At 35.0% G+C, this 18,204-nt stretch overlaps 1 protein-coding gene across 2 annotated transcripts in view; it reads right to left on the reverse strand.

The window, feature by feature from the left end:
- The window catches only part of LOC145279107 (uncharacterized), a 178,576-nt gene extending 163,014 nt beyond the window's left edge, over positions 1-15,562 (reverse strand). Inside the window, exon 1 of one of the 2 annotated variants that reach the window (XM_080130710.1) lies at positions 15,222-15,562. The gene's annotated coding sequence lies outside the window, so the exon portion shown is untranslated. Of the gene's footprint in view, positions 1-1,491; positions 3,548-15,221 lie in introns of those variants that run through there. The other variant, XM_080130704.1, reaches the window with a different exon arrangement.
- Positions 15,563-18,204: the final 2,642 nt, after the last annotated feature.

Here is an 18,204-nt window from a genome sequence, read left to right on the forward strand (position 1 = left end):
ATTGTATCGGAATCAGAAAAAAAATTGGAATCGTCCCATGACTAATGATGTAAGATAGCAGAAGAAGCAAGAGTATATCCAATAGAAATGTTTTACAAGCATTTTCCAAGTCGTAAAATGTGAATATTTGCGTTGAATTAAAAAGCATTTAAAACTACTTAAAAACACAACAAAAAATATGAGCCAGGTAATATATGATAGAAAAGTAACTTTTTTTTTATTGTACATTTGATATTTTTATTGAAGTTATTTTAAATTCATAGTTTACATTCTACGCCTATATCCACATTATCACTACTAGTTCAGTATTATTAGACTAAGTTATTCACAAGAAGAGATGGAGAACACTTATAGGTTCTAGATCCTGCACTATCGGCTAAACTCTAACCTCTGTCTCATCACAGCAGTCTTGCACCCCTGTGCTTGTTTTACAAGTACTTTGATAGAATTTTACTCACCATATACGACACAATCACATTGACAAGTTAAGCAACGTTGAGCCTGGTCAGTTCTAAAAATGGGTGACCATTTGGGAATTCCAGGCGCTGTATATGCTCTCTGCTTATCTCGGCATTGTTTACAGTCGTCCTGGATTTTTCCTTGCCACTGGACTCAAGCAGTGCCGATTCAGGAGAGATGTGGTTGGACTGCACAACCCTTGTCTCACATTTTTTATTATTATTATTATTATTCACGTTAACTCCGTACAAAGCATATCGCCATTTGGACGTAAGGGACTACTATTTGGGGTAATGTCTAGGAAAGATTAACAAGATATTTGTTTATCTGACATTTAAACTTCTGCATATCATTACAGGCAGGGAAGCAGGCAGCAGGAAGGGAATTCCAAAGTTTAGATGTTCGAAGGAAGAAACTATTAGAATAGAAAGCTTTCTGGCATTTAGGGATATCACAACAGTGAAGGGGTGAGATCTTATTGCTAAGCAGGTTTGTCAGGATATGTATGTCGAGGGAGTACAAGTGAAACGAGTTCATCAGAACACATTCTATTAAAATATTTGTAAAACAGACACAACGATGCAACATTGCGGCGATGTGACAGGACCTGGAGCTTAGTTAATAAAGTGGGATTAATTAGATTACACGCACAGTAATTTTACAAAGGATATCCATTGTCTTTCAAGACTGAACAGAGGCATTGACAAATCATCGCTCTGACGAACTCATAGCACTTGTGGCCCCTCGATGTAAATATCCCCAACTAGACAAGCAGCAAAATTCCACCTCTCCACTGTTGCAGTCCCTTGATGCTGGAAAGCCTTCTACTCTATTATATTCTTCTCTTGGACTGCTGGACTTTGGAATACCCTCCCTATTTCCTGCTTCTCTGATTGTACTGACATGCAGAAGTTTAAATGTAACGTGAACGGATATCTTGCTGCTCAACTCCCCACATAGTACTCCTGTAGACATAATCCCAATTAGTAGTCCCTTGCAAGAAAAGAAAAAAAATGAGAAAATGTAACTTACTTTTTAATTCTTCCAAGTTTGATGTAGAGTTTCGTTTGGTGGGTTTTGGGTTTGTTTGTTTGCTTTTTTGTTTGTTTATTTTTGTTTTTTGTATTGTTTGTTGCTTTTTTCTTCTTCTTTTTTGACTTTTTTTCTTTGCTTTCTTTTTGTTGGCTTATATTGGTTTATTTGACTTATGGTTTCACCTCCAGTTTTTGGTTCTTTCTATTTCATTTGTTTGCATGTCTTGTCATTAATCATTTGTTTGTATAAATTTTAGTTATTTTTGTTGTTGCTTTTTTTTTTGTTTGTTTTAATTACACTTGGCGTCGTGGATTGAGAAATCACGTGACGGGGTGGTTTTGTTTTTAAATTTAAAAAAAAACTCACATTTGATGAGTGGATGTCTCGCCCGCTATTTTTGGGAAAAAAAGCAAAACATAAAGGGAGAAAACTCAATAATACTTACTAGATTTATGATGTAATGCCTTATGAATCATCATTAATCGCTTAAAAAATGATTTTCTTCTTAAAAGTCGAACTGTTTAGTCAGTTTGCATGATTTTTTTTTTTTTACATGGGGGGGGGGGGATTGTTGTTTTCTGGGTTGGAATCTATCCATCTGACATTTATCGCTAAGTTTTTAACCTTGGCGAATTTTTTTCTTTTTTAGATGTTTACATCAAATGGCTTCATGCCTTGTCTCGAGCACTTTCCATAAAAATATTAGATTCAACCCCAATTTATATTTATCTTTATATGAAGACAATATCATGTGTCGGTGTATTTCTCGCATCAACGTAACTTTGATAACAACACAATTTTTTGTTTACTATTAGACAAATATTTCGTGAAATCAAAAAGTCAGCAACACAAAATAAAACAGATTCTTTTTAAAATTCTATTCAAGAAAATAATTTGATTACGAAATTCTATTTTCAAAAAATCATTTCGTTACGAAATTGTATCCATCAGAATGCACTTCGGTTTCATCGGTCATTTTAACATGTTTAATAGTAGAAAAGAAAAAGAATGACTTACTTTGTATCCCTTCGAAATTTGAAAAGAATTTGGAAGCATTGAAACTGTCGAATAGGAAGTCATTTAAAACTAGTTGGACATTTTTGGAAGCGATTTGCATCAAATAAATCTATAAATAAGGATTAAAATAATATTAGTTTTAAAAATAATCATAGCATTATAACAATATTGTTTCAACTATTGATATAGTTTATTAAAACCAATTGTTAATAATAATGATTTGATAAAAAAAAAAAATGGCATAGTTTCTTTTTAAGAATCAAATAAATAAAAATGAAATTAAAATGATTCTAGTGCAACATCAAGTACGTCTATCATTTACGAGCGCCGAACCCATAGCTCAGTGAGTAGAACCATCAACTAAATGGTTGAAGTTTCGATTCTTCGATCGGAATGGGTGCTACTGCTAGTCTAGCCGCACCAAAGAGCTGTGATACAGCGAAATAGTCTTCTGTAGATGACATATTATCAAATAGGTTTATATCTCTCTACATAATAGTTTTGTAACTTCGTTGTTTTTAAGAGGTTTGTTTGTTTGTTTGTTTGTTTGTTTGTTTGTTTGTTTGTTTGTTTGTTTGTTTGGGGGGGTATCTTTTGATGCTTTTGCTTTGTTTTGTTTTTTGTTTTCTTTGTTTTTTGTTTAGTTTTTGGATTTTTTTTTTTTTTTTTTGCTGGTTACTTGTTTTTGTTGCTTTTTCTTTTTTTTAATAAACCTTTGCTTTAGTTTGATTTATGTATTATGTGTATCCTTTTTTCTTCTCTCTCTCTCTCTCTCTTTCTCTTTCTCCAATAACCCCAAATTTCTAAACTCTCTTTACCGGTAGGCAACTCCTTCTGATTATCCACCCCGATTGAGTGAGAAGTGTCGCGTCCTCTGTGAACGCACCGCAAATAATAATCGCGCTCAGTAGAGCGGTTTTTTACTCAGTCTGGCCAGGTCTGTAAACCTGCCCAGTTATAGCAACGCACGGATAGGTGTCGTTCATTTTTCACACGCACTTTTAGAAATATACCGCGCATTTGAAGATGAGCTAAGAAAGAGAATACATTACCGGAACACATACACACACACACACACACACACACACACACATATATATATATATATATATATATATATATATATATATATATACACAAAGTTGAGTTTTTTTGTCGCACTGACATTGATGTTAAAAGCCTACTTTTCTATTGGTATTTATTATGCTTCCCTTCGATAGAAAAATGTGACACAAGGTCGTTTTTAATGTGGGGGGAAAACCAGCTCCCCAAAAGGGGGCACTCTGGAAGTAGGCAAAAATAAAAATTACCTTAGTATAGAAAGGTTGCCCTAACATGGACTACTTAATAATAATGATGTTATTATTTAGAAAAATCACTTTTACCATGGGGGAGGGACAACCGGAAGTGGAGTGAAAACAGTAATCATAAAGATAATCGATTGAGTGTAGTATCAGAACAGATACTACACTTTAGTACTTATTTGCTTCCCTACGAGAGCAAGATGTGACACAAGGTCGTTTTTAATGTGTATGAGGGTAGCACCCCAAAAGAAGCACTCTGGAAATAGGCAAAAATAAAAATTTCCCTACATGGACCAACGACAAATGAAGTTAAGTGTAGCACCGGAACAGAACAAACATCTTAATATACTCAGTCATCGATACGCGAGCAACTTCATAAAGGTTAACTAATTTGCATATTCCTTTGAAAAACGAATTTTATCAAATCAATTATTCATTTTTACAAGAGATTCCAAAGGATATCTTACGGAACTCTTTTTTGGATTCACTAACCGCCCCACGCCCCACCTATTGCGAACTTATGAACATCACTGAATATTTACAATCATATATATTGGATTCTGTTGCGTATTTCCTTTCATTTTATCTATAAACTTTTTATTTTTCTTTCAACTTTTCTTTCTCGAGTGTTTTCAAAAATTGAACAAATCAGCAAAAATAGATATTTATCTATACGCACCTTTTTCTAACTTTTTTCCTCTGGGGAGAAGAGCCTTTCTTTGAAACTCCATGGAATAAGGAACCTTTCACCTTTATTTCGTATTCCTTGTTTTGAATAAAATATTGTAAATTTAATTCTACAATGTCTTGACTTTTTCTACTTATGTGTGTATATATATATATATATATATATATATATATATATATATATATATATATATATATATATATATATATATATATATATATATATAGTAATTTATAAAATATATATGGCGATTAAGCTACATTGAATATTCGGCGTTTCATCCACTCTAGGATTCGTCAGGCTTATGCGCGAATTCTGTGGTTGTTTATAAAATCCTCAACAGAAGAGGACCAAATAAAAACGATAAACAACCACAGAATTCGCGCATAAACCTGACGAATCCTAGAGTGGATGAAACGCCGAATATTCAGTGTAGCTTAATCGCCATATATATTTTATAAATTACTAACTAGCTCTACTTACGTATTGAGCACTTTTAAAGTAAATACTTAAAGTTTACGCATAAATCTATACTTTCGTATATTAATTTTATGTGAGTAAATGAAGTAGTTATATATATATATATATATATATATATATATATATATATACTTCAGAATAAAATTATCCAATAATCAGCTGGTATGGAAACGTGTGATTATAAGATTTACAACATATTAGTAGTAGTAATATTCTATAAGTATTATCCCACCTAAATAAGAATTGCTCGATATTCAAGCAACGTGAACTGTTTGAGTTTCATATCAAAGATTTTTATTATTCTATGTAAGACAAAGAATACATTAGAAATAACTTCTTATCCTATAGGGTTTCGATGATGTCTACCAACTCTTCAGAGGAGAATATATATATATATATATATATATATATATATATATATATATATATATATATATATAATCATGTAATTAATAGGGGAAATTTACTAGGTAAATGCAAAAGTAAGCTTCAGTCCAATAAACATATTAATGTTTATATTATTTCAACCAAATAAAAAAGCTCGATACAACAGTGAGAAGTAGAGCTTAATAGCATAAATATAAATAAAAACTGTAAATCAGAAATTTACATGTACAAATTTATTTTTCGACAGAATACCTCCAAGAAAAAAAAGTCTCTATCTAATTTCAGGAACAAGGTCACAGGTAAAAACCAGGTAAGTAGCTCCTCCTGCTTTCAGACAAAAATACAAGAAAACACATACAGACAGAAAAGCAAACCGAATCATCAAAGGAAGAAGTGGACTACAAAAGACAACAGACTGGTGATGGAATGTTACTACTGAAGCAATCCAGATGAAAAACCTGTGGGACACATCTACTGACTACCCAGCAACTGAACAAGGGATTGTAGACTAAACCAGACAGATCCTCAAGAGGGGATGGTTGTCAGAACTTGAACAGAAATCCAACAAAAGATAGTGAGTACAACAGATCAAGGAATGGTCATTAGTGAAAACCCGTAGGTAGAAAATTATCAAACTATCAACTCTGAAGTGAAAAGGCAAACCACAGAATTCACTGAAGAGGATAAAAATGGGATTAATGGACTATCTCATGGCGTCACTTCCTTTGGTGACGTCACTTCCGGTATCGAGTAACGGTGCTCGGGAGTCAGAGTTTGGTATGCGACCAAGCAGGTCGTATGCATACTCCCCACCATTGAGGAACGGTATCGCTCAACCCGATTGTGCCTGTAATACGTGTGAATACATGTGTTTTCCTAAAAGTCATGTGTTCCTCCGTTCTTATTACCATTCGATCCCATAACAAAAACAAAACTACCATCGCTAAGAAATCAACAAAACAAGAAATTAAAATGAAAAACAGAAAAGGTGAACAGATTCCTCCCATACATTCCTGATGCCATCACAGATCTAAAAAACTTAATAAATGCTGGTGCCAAATCGGTCAGTATGAAACTAAGAACTGAAACATAACCAAAACAAAGAATCTACAAAACCTGGATGGGAAATAAGACTGGAAAGTCAGATCACCAAACTTAGAAAAAAAGTCAAATCCATAAATAGAATGAAAGAGAACAGAAATCTGCAGAAAAGGGAAAATCTGGCACAGAAGGAAAAACTCAATAAGAATCATGAAGAACTAAAACAAAAAATAGCAAAAAAAGGAAGACTGAGACAATATAAATCAGAACAATAAAGACAAAATAGGAACTTTGAAACCAATGAGAGACAATTCTACCAAAACATGAATGAAGGAATAATAAAAACGAAACAATCTAATTTAACAGAAACAAATCACTTCTGGAATCAGATATGGGGACAACCTCATGATCACAACAGAAACGCCAAATGGGTGAACGACATGAAGAATGAACTTCAGAAAATTGAATAATAGAAAAAAAACGAAAATTAATGAAGAAACACTCAAGACGACCTTAAGGAAAATGGCAAATTGGAAAACACCAGACCACAATGTATATTGGTTCAAAAAATTCATGACACCACATGATAGTCTGAGAAGATGTATCTGCAAAACAGAAGTACCAGAATGGATGACCAAAGGAAGAACTACATTGATACAAAAATATGATGAAAAGCGGACGACACCAAACAGTTATAGGCCAATAACCTGCTTACTGACCATGTAGAAAATTTTAACTTCACAACTGAGTGAACAGATCTATTCCCCCCTTAATACTCATGGACTACTGCCCGATGAACAAAAAGGATGCTGGAAAGGAAAAAGAGAGGCATGCAAGCTGTTATACATAGACCAAAATATCTTGAAATATACTAAAAGCAGGAAAAAGAACATGGCCATGGCATGGATCGATTACAAGAAAGCCTATGACAGAATCCCACAAGCGTGGATAATTGAATGCCTAAAAATGTACAAAAAATCCGACAAAATTATTAATATTATTAAAAAAGCAATGGAAACATGGAGATTGGAATTGACAGCTGAAGGACAACACCTGACTGAAATAAGAATACAGAGAGGTTTCTTCCAAGTAAACTCGCTATCACCACTACTGTTTGTCATAGCCATGACACCATTCAACTACGTACTTAAAAAAATGTAATGCCGGATACAATTTTGCCGGCACAGAACAGAGAATACACCACCTCGTGTACATGGATGATCTGAAACTGTCTGCAAAAAACAAAAATGTTCTAGAAAAGCCGATAAACACAACCAGAATATTCAGCCAGGATAATGGAATGGAATTTAGGATGGAAAAGTGTGCCATACTGGAGATTAAAAGGGGAAGACAAAAGATACTAGAGCGTATTGAATTGCCCAATCAAGAGGAGATGATGACGCTTGAAGACATTGACAAATATTTAGGTGTCTTGGAAGCAGACACCATCAAATCTACAGAAATGAAAGAAGATTGGAGAAGAGTACTTGAGAAGAACAAGAAAAATAGAAACAAATCCATACAGTAGAAATCTAATTAAAGGAATAAACACCTGGGCAGTATTGTTAATAAGGTATTCCGGACCATTCATAGGCTTGGCCAAAGAGGAACTTGAGCATCTTGATCAGAGGACTAGGAAACTAATGAGGAATCATAATGCATTAATCCCAAAAGACAATACCAATCGACTCTATGTGAAAAGGAACAGAGGGGAAGAGGATTAATAAATATAGAAGACTACATAGAAAGCACAAAAAAAGACTTGGAAAAGTACATGAGCAGAGACACCGTCAGGGAGAACAACACAAGATATGAAAAAACTAAAAACCAAAACACAAGAAACGAAAAGTGGGAAAAGAAAGCACTACTTAGACGATTCATAAGAATGATAAAAGAAGAGAATCACATAAACACCTGGAAAAGGTGTTTATGTGATTTAAGGGAAAGACACATGAACAGAGAAACAGAATCTCTACTGAGAGCTGCACAGGACAGCGTGATTAGAACGAAACACATCAAAGCTAAAATTGACAAAACACAGTAAATGTAGACTTTGTGGACAAAAAGATGAAATGATAAACCACATAATAAGCGAATACAGCAAATTAGTCCAAAAAGAATACAAGGACAGATACGACCGCATGGGAAAGGCAGTGCATTGAGAGTTATACAGACGATTGCATCTTAAACACGCAGACAAATGGTTCAAACACAAGCTGGGGACTATACTGGAAAATGAAAACCACAAAATACTTTGGGATATGGAAATACAAACAGATAAACCCATCCAAGCCAGAAGACCAGACGTCATAAGAATCAACAAGAAAAAAAGAACCTGTCAAATTGTAAATTTTGCCGTCTCAGCAGTCCATAGGGTGAAGAGCAAAGAGACAGTAAAGCAAAACAAATATGCGGAACTAGCCAGAGAACTAAAAGGAATATGGAGCCTTAATAAAATCAACAAAATACCAATAATTGTAGGAGCATTAGGAACAATTCCAAAGAATTTTTATTTTTTATTTCGGACTATTAGTCTCATCTTTATTAGTTGTTGTTTTTGGATCTTTTTATTGGTTCACAACGTTTCGGCCAACTTCCTCTGGCCTTCGTCAGGTGGTAACCGCGACAGATAGGAACTTCGAATCTCCTAACTGCATTCTCAGCCATCACTGCCATCCGTAGTTGTTGTCGTCTCACTACATTTTTGACTAATTAACCTCTGGCACGCTTTGGGTAGGATTGAAACCGCTATCTTCAGACAATGTTCACCTGGAACCATAGAGATTCAACGTCTCTATCAACTGCGCCACGGGCCCCGAAGGGCGATCAAGGTTGGATTCTTTGATCTTATAAATCCACGTTTATTTATTATCTGATCTTCCATAGTTGGGTCCGTACCGATTGGTATATATATATATTATTCCTTAATTGGAATTCATTTTTTTGAGATGAGCATTATATGTTAATTTTTATTTTTTATTTCGGACTATTAGTCTCATCTTTATTTATATATATTATTCCTTAATTGGAATTCATTTTTTTGAGATGAGCATTATATGTTAATTTTTATTTTTTATTTCGGACTATTAGTCTCATCTTTATTAAATTATTATTATTAGATGGCTGATAATGCAGTTAGGAGATTCGAAGTTCCTATCCGTCGCGGTTACCACCTGACGAAGGCCAGAGGAAGTTGGCCGAAACGATGTGAACCAATAAAGAGATCCAAAAACAACAACTAATAAAGATGAGATTAATAGTCCGAAATAAAAAATAAAAATTAACATATAATGCTCATCTCAAAAAAATGAATTCCAATTAAGGAATAATATATATAAATAAAGATGAGACTAATAGTCCGAAATAAAAAATAAAAATTAACATATAATGCTCATCTCAAAAAAATGAATTCCAATTAAGGAATAATATATATAAATAAAGATGAGACTAATAGTCCGAAATAAAAAATAAAAATTAACATATAATGCTCATCTCAAAAAAATGAATTCCAATTAAGGAATAATATATATAAATAAAGATGAGATTAATAGTCCGAAATAAAAAATAAAAATTAACATATAATGCTCATCTCAAAAAAATGAATTCCAATTAAGGAATAATATATATAAATTCCAAAGAACTTGGAAACAAGACTGAATCGAAATCAAGGGAAAAGCTCAGACTATGCAATAGGCAGTAATACTGGAAACACCGAAAATCTTAAAGAAAACCCTTGAATCTTGAATAAATCTACAAGAATGACAATCGCCAACTAGACATATAGAAAATACAAGAGAAATAAACAAAAATCAAATCAAGAAAACTGAAGTTACGAAGTTGTAGACTGACTACTCTTTCCTCTTCACATCTCCCTCCTCTTCCTATCTCTCTCCTCTTCCCTTCTCATCTCCCTTACCCTCCCTCCCCATAATCCTCTCCTCCTCCTCACTTCCCTCCAAAAATGTGGAAGGGTCAAGGAGGATGGAAAGACCGAGGAGTGAAAGCACTTACAAGACCTCCACTGGATTTGTTCAGAGTGGACTGGGACGTTGGAAAGGTTTATTGCCACCCAAATTCCAGTGAAGACCAATGGTCACTCTCAGCAAGAAATCAATGGCACGCACATATATATATATGCATACATATACGCATACATATACATACATATACCCAATAATAATAATATCAAATAATAATAATAATAATAATTGTATAATAGGTATAACAATATAAATAGTGTAAATAGGATGATGATGACGACGACGACGACGACCAGACATATACATACATATACATTTACATATATATATATACATATGCACATATACATATAGGTGCATATGTATATACTCATATTATCAAACAAATATACTAATCCATATTCATACACATACACAAAATAAAATGAGTGGACCAGTAGAGATATGAAGCTAAAGATGCATAAATAAATATAAATAAATATAGATAAATGGATATATTAAATATGAGTAATAATTGTATAATAGCCATAACGATACAAATAGTGTAAAAAGAAGGTTAATTATGACAATAATAATAACAACAATAATAATAATAATGATAATCGGTATAACAATATAAATAGTGTAAATAGGAGGTTAAGTATGATAATAATAATAATAATAATAATAATAATAATAATAATAATAATAATAATAATAATAATAATTAGGGAGGCTTAGTGCTACTCAAATTCCAGTATAAACCAAGGGCCACTGCCAGCGAGAAATCAATGGTAAGAGGCTGTTGTGATGATGCAAATTTATTTGCAAATGCTATCGAAGGAGGTGGAGTGAGCTGAAAGTCTGGGGAGACGTTGCCACTCAGCTTCCAGAGAACACCACAGATTATCAATCAAATCGTTTGTTGACTTGTGTGAAAGCTCCATGTGAGCCAATAATAATTACTGCAGCAAAAGGCACTGAAAAAACAAACAAGACAGAAAAAGAAGACATGAGGAATAAGTCGAGGAAAGAAAAATAGGAAGAGAAACAACTACACGGACGATTCATAAGGGTTACAAAAGATGAGACTAACGAAAACACTTGGATTTCGCTACAAAAAGGAAACCTTAACAGTGAAACAGAATCTCTAATAAAAGCCGCACAAGATAACACAATTAGTACCAACAACATCAAAGCCAGGATCAGCAATACACAAAAAAATAGTAAATTCAAAGTCTGTGGACAAAGAGACGAAGTAAAAAAACACATAATAAGTGAATGCAGCAAACTAGCCTAAAAAGAATATAAGAATAGACACTATCAAGTGGGAAAGTCAGTACACTGGCAATTATGCAGAGAACTGAATCTTAAACACACAACCAAATGGTACAAGCACAAACTGGCCGCAGTACTTGAAAATGAAAGTCATAAGATTCTATGGGACATGGCTATACAAACAGATAAGCCCATCCAAGCAAGAAGACCGGATATCATAATAGTTAACAAAAATGAAAAGACCTGCCAGATTGTAGATTTTGCTGTACCAGCAGATCATAGAGTGAAGATCAAAGAGACAGAGAAGTGGAGCAAATACACTGAACTGGCCAGAGAGCTCAAAGGAATAAGGAAGATGAAAAAAGTCAGGATGACATCACTAACAATAGGAGCACTAGGAACAATACTGAAAAACTTTGAAAAAAATGGGAGAAATTGGAATCAGGGGGATGGCTGATAAGATACGATGGATAACAGCAAACGGCTGAAATATTAAGAAAAACTCTTGAATGCAGAGACTAACACACATGGGTTACACGCACAAATTGGACATACAGAAAATGCTACAGATATAAAACACAAAAAAAGCATCACATGGAAACATAAAAATTGAAACTGTATAATTGTTGATAAATCCCCCTGTGCCCTACCTTCTCCCCTCCTTTGTGTGTGTGTGTGTGTGTGTGTGTGTGTGTGTGTGTGTGTGTGTGTGTGTGAGACCAAAAACTGACGCCACACCAAATAAATGAGGAGGGTTAAGGAAGATGGAAAGACTGAGGAGAGAAAGTACTAGCCAGACCTCCACTGGATGAGTGCAAAGAGGACTGGGACCTTGGGGAGGCTTATTGCCACCCAAATTCTAGTATGGTTGCCGCCATCAAAAAATCAATGGTAAGCGGCTGTTATGATAATGCAAATTAATTTTATTTTTACACAGGAATCACCACTTCTCAAGGCCCGGAGACCACTTGAGGATAAGGGTTAATTGGTATAAATTAGTCAATGTGATTATAGCGTAGTAAACATAATTAGTGGGAAATTTGTAACTTGGATTACTTAGGACGGTTCATCAAGAACTTGTTTACATTGGACTTGAAGACAATCAAATTGTAGTCAGATGGAAAGCAGGCAAACGGAAGAGAGTTCTACAGGTGTGCAGTTCTAAGAAAGAAGCTTTGTTCATGGAATCTACATTTAAGGTTTAGGCACAGATAAAAAGTGTGGAAAATTATTGATAGTGGTTTTGGCTAGACGAGTGTTTTTCGTGAAAGTTTGGTGGTGAGGGGACCATAGATTGAAGCTCAGCTGAGCACTTGCCATGAAAATAACGATAAAGCAGGGACATGCTCGTAACGTCTCTTCTGTGGAAAAGAGGTTGCAGGGAAGAGAAAAGGGCACCCCCCCACAAAGCTACAAAGTTTATTTTGAACTCTGTCAAGGCAGGATAAGCTGCTTCTAGCATCTCTTGTTCAGACGTGGCAAAAGTACTCCATCGTTGGCCGTACTTGGCTTTTATATAGGTAGAGAATTGCATCAGAAGAGAGATATCTACTGGATCGATAGAAGGGTCCCACCATTTTTCCAGCGACCTTGGCAATGGATTTGATATATGTGTTCCATTTCAGATTGAGAATAAAGGTGGAGCCGAGAAGCTTGTCAAAACATGAAGCCTCCCCAAGACGAGAGCCGTTCATTTCAATTGATGCCAGACGGGCATCAGAGCGTTGATGATGTAAAGATAGAAGCTTGGTTTTAGATGCATTAAAAGTAACCAGCCACCTCTTTCCCCATTGCTATGGTTAGCAAAAGAGGTGGAGAGTACTGGGAAGACGTGTTGTCACTTAGACTCCAGAGAATGGCATAAGTTGTTCTCAAAGAGAAGTTTTTGATGATGGCCTGTGTGACTACTCTTAGTGAGTAAACAATAATAATTTAAAAAATCAAAACAAAATGGTATATGTGACTGCTGAAAAAAAAAGATGTAACATACATATTGAAATCAAAATAGAATTGGACAAGTTTATGTATTTGCATATATGTAGGTGTAGGTGATTATGTAAATTATTTATTTTTTTGGAAATATATGGTTTTAGAGGGCCGAGGTCTGTATTGAGACCTATCTTTTGTGTATTGAATCAGAGAATCCATTAGATTTCTTTTAGTTTGCGTACTTGCGTGGAAATTAGAGTCTATCGGTATTAGATGTCATCTGAGAGACTCTAATTTCCCTTAAATAAAAGTATGCAAACTAAAAAAAAAAAACCGTTACTTAGTTTTTGTATTTAATTTCTGCTTCCGAAATAGTGGAAAGGAGAGAGAGAGATTATTTCCTCTTTATTTTGGTGTCATACGCTTTTTATTATTATTAAATATTTTATTTCGATATTTTTACATGCATAAAATATATCTATGGACACGTGTTTCTGGACAATACCTGTCATCAGCATGGATTATCCTTCAAGGATTGAACTCACAACCATACTATCAGCAGTCTAGTGTTTTACTAATGAGCCACAACGCTTTGTTAAATTTTATGCACGATTTTATCGCTTTTAAATGTACCCAGGAGATCCACCCTCCCAGGCCTTGGCATATGGCATTCGGGTGGAGCAAGTTTATTGCTTGTCGCCTGAGGCGCCCTGACCGGGGAGTGCTGACGGGAATGCTCTGGCAATTTTTGTCGAGGCAAGAGTGCCCCACCTTTATGGGAGCTTGGTTGTATCCTACTTTCTGACCTTGTGTCACATATTGCTATGGTGGGCGGCAATTAAATATCTACCCTCCATTATAATCAAAAACATTTTAACAGTTTTCCTCCTACCTATAACCTTGATCTTTTTAAGAATAAGGCTAGTAGGGATCTCCTGTTTTTGTTTGTTTGTTTGTTTGTATTTGTCTTTTTTGTGACAATCAACTTTCGTTCCTGTTAGCTACTTGCATCAAATGGCTTTGTGTCTTATCTGAGACGATTTTCATAAATAAAATATCATCTGAAATAAATTTGTCCATTTCAGTGATAATTCTGTTTAAAGGTGAGCAGATGAAAACACTGAAGAAATTTTCAATAAAATGAAACCTGAAAAAATTTTTCCATTCACCGGTTGACACTCTAAGAGCTCATCATTCAAATTCCTTGCTCTAACATTTATAGGTAATATGAATTTAATAAATACATAGAAGACATTGCCAAGGTTGCTGCCAAAAAGGTGGGCTCCTTTCATTGTGCTAGAAAAATACTTACATATATTGACATTATCGTATATCTCTAAAAAGCCCCAATTAACCCATGCATGGAACATTGTTGTCATATATGGTCTGGGGCATCGACCACTAGTTTTTTGTTTGTTTTTTTGTTTTTTCTCTATTAGACAGGATTCAAAAAAGAGTCTCCAATCTAATAGGCTCCACACTGTCAACCAAGCTCTAACCCATATCTCATCACTGTATACCACTATCAGCCGGTCACTGAGGTGTGACCGACAGACGTGTTATAGTAAATGTCTTAAAGCGGTCTCATGAAGATATGAAGATGGGCCAGTCATTAGGGTCTGTGTAGCAAGAAGAAAATCATACCTGAGATGTTGGATGTGGGTGTGGCTCCTTTCTTCTCTCAAGATGATCTCTTCACCCTGGTGGAATTCTGGTGGGAATCTTCATCTCTTTGTCCTCAGGGCCGCCTTTCGACTTAAGACATGTATGGAGATATTTATAGCAGACACAAGAAAGACGACACGCGACACAATTGTAATATATATGAGAAATCTTAACTATTTATTTTACAAAATATATATAACAAAATCTTTAACAATTAAAAAACTGGATAATCGGCTTTTCAAAGCTAACTAACCTAACTAGTATTGAGGGAGAGGGTGCTCCCCCCCCCCCATTTACGGAGAGACAGAATATTCGTCTTCACTTCATGGTGGTCGTGCAGGAAAGAGAGAGAGCTCTAGGAAAGGGAATTATTGGAAGGCGTTTCTTTGTATCTCTACGCACATGGCCAAATAACCACCCGGTCATGCTGTGGAGTTGGAAACAGTGGCATAAAGAAATAGTGCCACAACTGCATTGTATATAACTTTAATGGGCCAGTGCATCAACCATTAGTTTATCCCCGTTTGACAGAGTCTGAAACGAATCTCCAATCTAATAAATCCAACACTGTCAAATAAGCTCCAACCCTTGACTCATCTCTGCAATGTTGCATCATTATGCTTGTTTTGTAAGAATCTTAAGGGAATGTGCTCCAACGAACATAGCACTGGTGCCTCCTCGACATAAACTGACTAAACTGAGAAGCAGTAAAATTTTGCTAAACTTTGGAATTCCCTCCGTTTCCTGATTCCCTGACTGTACTAACATTTAGAAGTTTACATGTAATGTGAACAAACATGTTGCTGCCCAACTCCCTACTTAGAGTGTTTCTGGTGCATGGTTTAAAGTAGCCTTTTACGTCTCTCTGATAAGTGCCTTGTTTGGGGTTAATATGAGTTTAAAAAATTCATTCTAATAGGAAATAAATATATGCATCCAGTTTATATTTGCAATTCTAACGAGACACTAAAAGCGAATCAGTACTTAATTTTATCGAGAATTTTTTTTTCTCTGGTTAAGTTTGTTTTACGATATATCAACCATCTGTGTTTTTAAATGAGGAAAATTTTCCATTTCCTAAGAGGCTTGTTTTTTTTTTGTTTTGTTGTTTTTTTTACTTTTATTCACCCCAAACATTGGGCTACTGTGAATTAAAGGTCATATCTACGGAAGCATCATAAGTAGGGAGTTTTGCAGCAAGATATAAATTCACGTTAAATTTAAACTTCAATCAGCAAGGAGAAAAGAGAAAGTATCCATTGTGAAAGTATGTACCCTTCTCTCTCTCTCGCGACAACAATCGCCAACCCCAACATTGTTTCGATGGTCTTCCTCTCTTTCATCTTCCATTCTCGTTCTGGCCGTGTCATTGTCTCTCATACATTGGCGACTGTCAAGGTCAAGCACTGGTTTACAAGTATGAAAAATTAAACAGCCCAAAATACAGAAAACACAAACTTCGACACATTCCATAAACATCACTTGTAATTCTAGGTGTGTGTGTGACACAATTGTTGGAAAGTTACACTCTAAACGCTAATGTCCACATCTCTGTCGTCGAGTTGATTGATTCATCTGCTCTGAGGCATCACATGTATTCAACTGTTCCAAACACAAGACTGTCCGTAAACTGTCCCTAACCGTTGTCATTAAACTCACTGCCATTTCTGAAACTGTCCATAAACTAACTCTAAACATATTGATCTTTATGTCCAGTCTTTTGCCCCAGTCACCGCCACACTTTGATTAAGTATCCTATTTTCGATCGCCTTTGTCTGCCTTGGTGAACAACTTCTTCCCCGTTATCTTTCTACTAAACTAACTTCCTATACCTTTTGTTCTGCTAATCAACTTATTTTTCTTCTTTTTATCATAGTTTTTTTCTTAATCGCTTCCTAACACGTTTGATAGGGGAATGCCGATAGTATCACAATAACTAAGAGTACTTTAAAAGATTTTATGGATACTCCAACACCAATCCAACTATTATGTAAAGTTGTATACCTTCCCACTTTACAGAGATTTAAATTTATTTTACGATCACATATATATGACAAGGTATATTTTATCAAACTATTATGACATCACATTGTATTTTGACTTTGTATTGTCAAAAGAGAGAAAGGGTCTATTATAACATCCCAGTGAATACTGGCTTTACAGAATCCTTTGACTTTGTAATTCTGGATGTGTGTGTAATACCATCATGGAAAGCTACACTCTAAATGCTAATGTCCACATCTCTGTCATTGAGTTGATCGAGTCATCTCCTCATTTTCTCCAAGGCACAACCTGCATTCAACTGTCCCAAACTCAAGACTGCCCGTAAACTGTCCCTAACTGTTGTCATTAAACTCACTGCCATTCCTGAAACTGTCCGTAAACCAACTCTAAATATATTGACCTCTATGTCCGATTTTTGCCCAGTCACCACCACACCTTGATTAACCATTCTATTTTCGGTCGCCTTTGTCTGCCTTGATGAACCATCTCGCCCCATTGCCTTTCTACTAATCTCACTTCCTATTCTTTTGTTTTGCTAATCAAAATGCTTAGAAAAACATTCTTAACATTAGGAGGGATTTCTCGTAACTATTCTGTACCTTCCCTCTCTGAAAAATGTTCATATTTTTTCTCAAAATTATACGCATTTGGTCGGTTATTAGATTGATTTGCGTTACTTTAAAAGAAAAACAATGTTTTTGTTATAGTTTTCCTCCTTTTTATTTATTTTTATTTTTAAAATTTATTTTGAATCGCATCCTGACATTTTGGAAGATGAAAACCTTGATATTATAAGAAATGTGCCTTGCTCAAACCAAATGCTGAAGTAGATCTTGATACTCTCATAACTTCCTGCATCTCTCTTCAAGTGGATAATCCTGTGTCAAATAGGAAACCTGATGGCGCCTGAGGGATCAAATGATTATTTACACCCTATACATGTTCTTTATCAGGATTG

The sequence above is a fragment of the Euprymna scolopes genome, chromosome 1 (genome assembly GCF_053919585.1).
Source record: "Euprymna scolopes isolate OS-2025 chromosome 1, ASM5391958v1, whole genome shotgun sequence".
NCBI classification, from domain to species: domain Eukaryota; kingdom Metazoa; phylum Mollusca; class Cephalopoda; order Sepiida; family Sepiolidae; genus Euprymna; species Euprymna scolopes.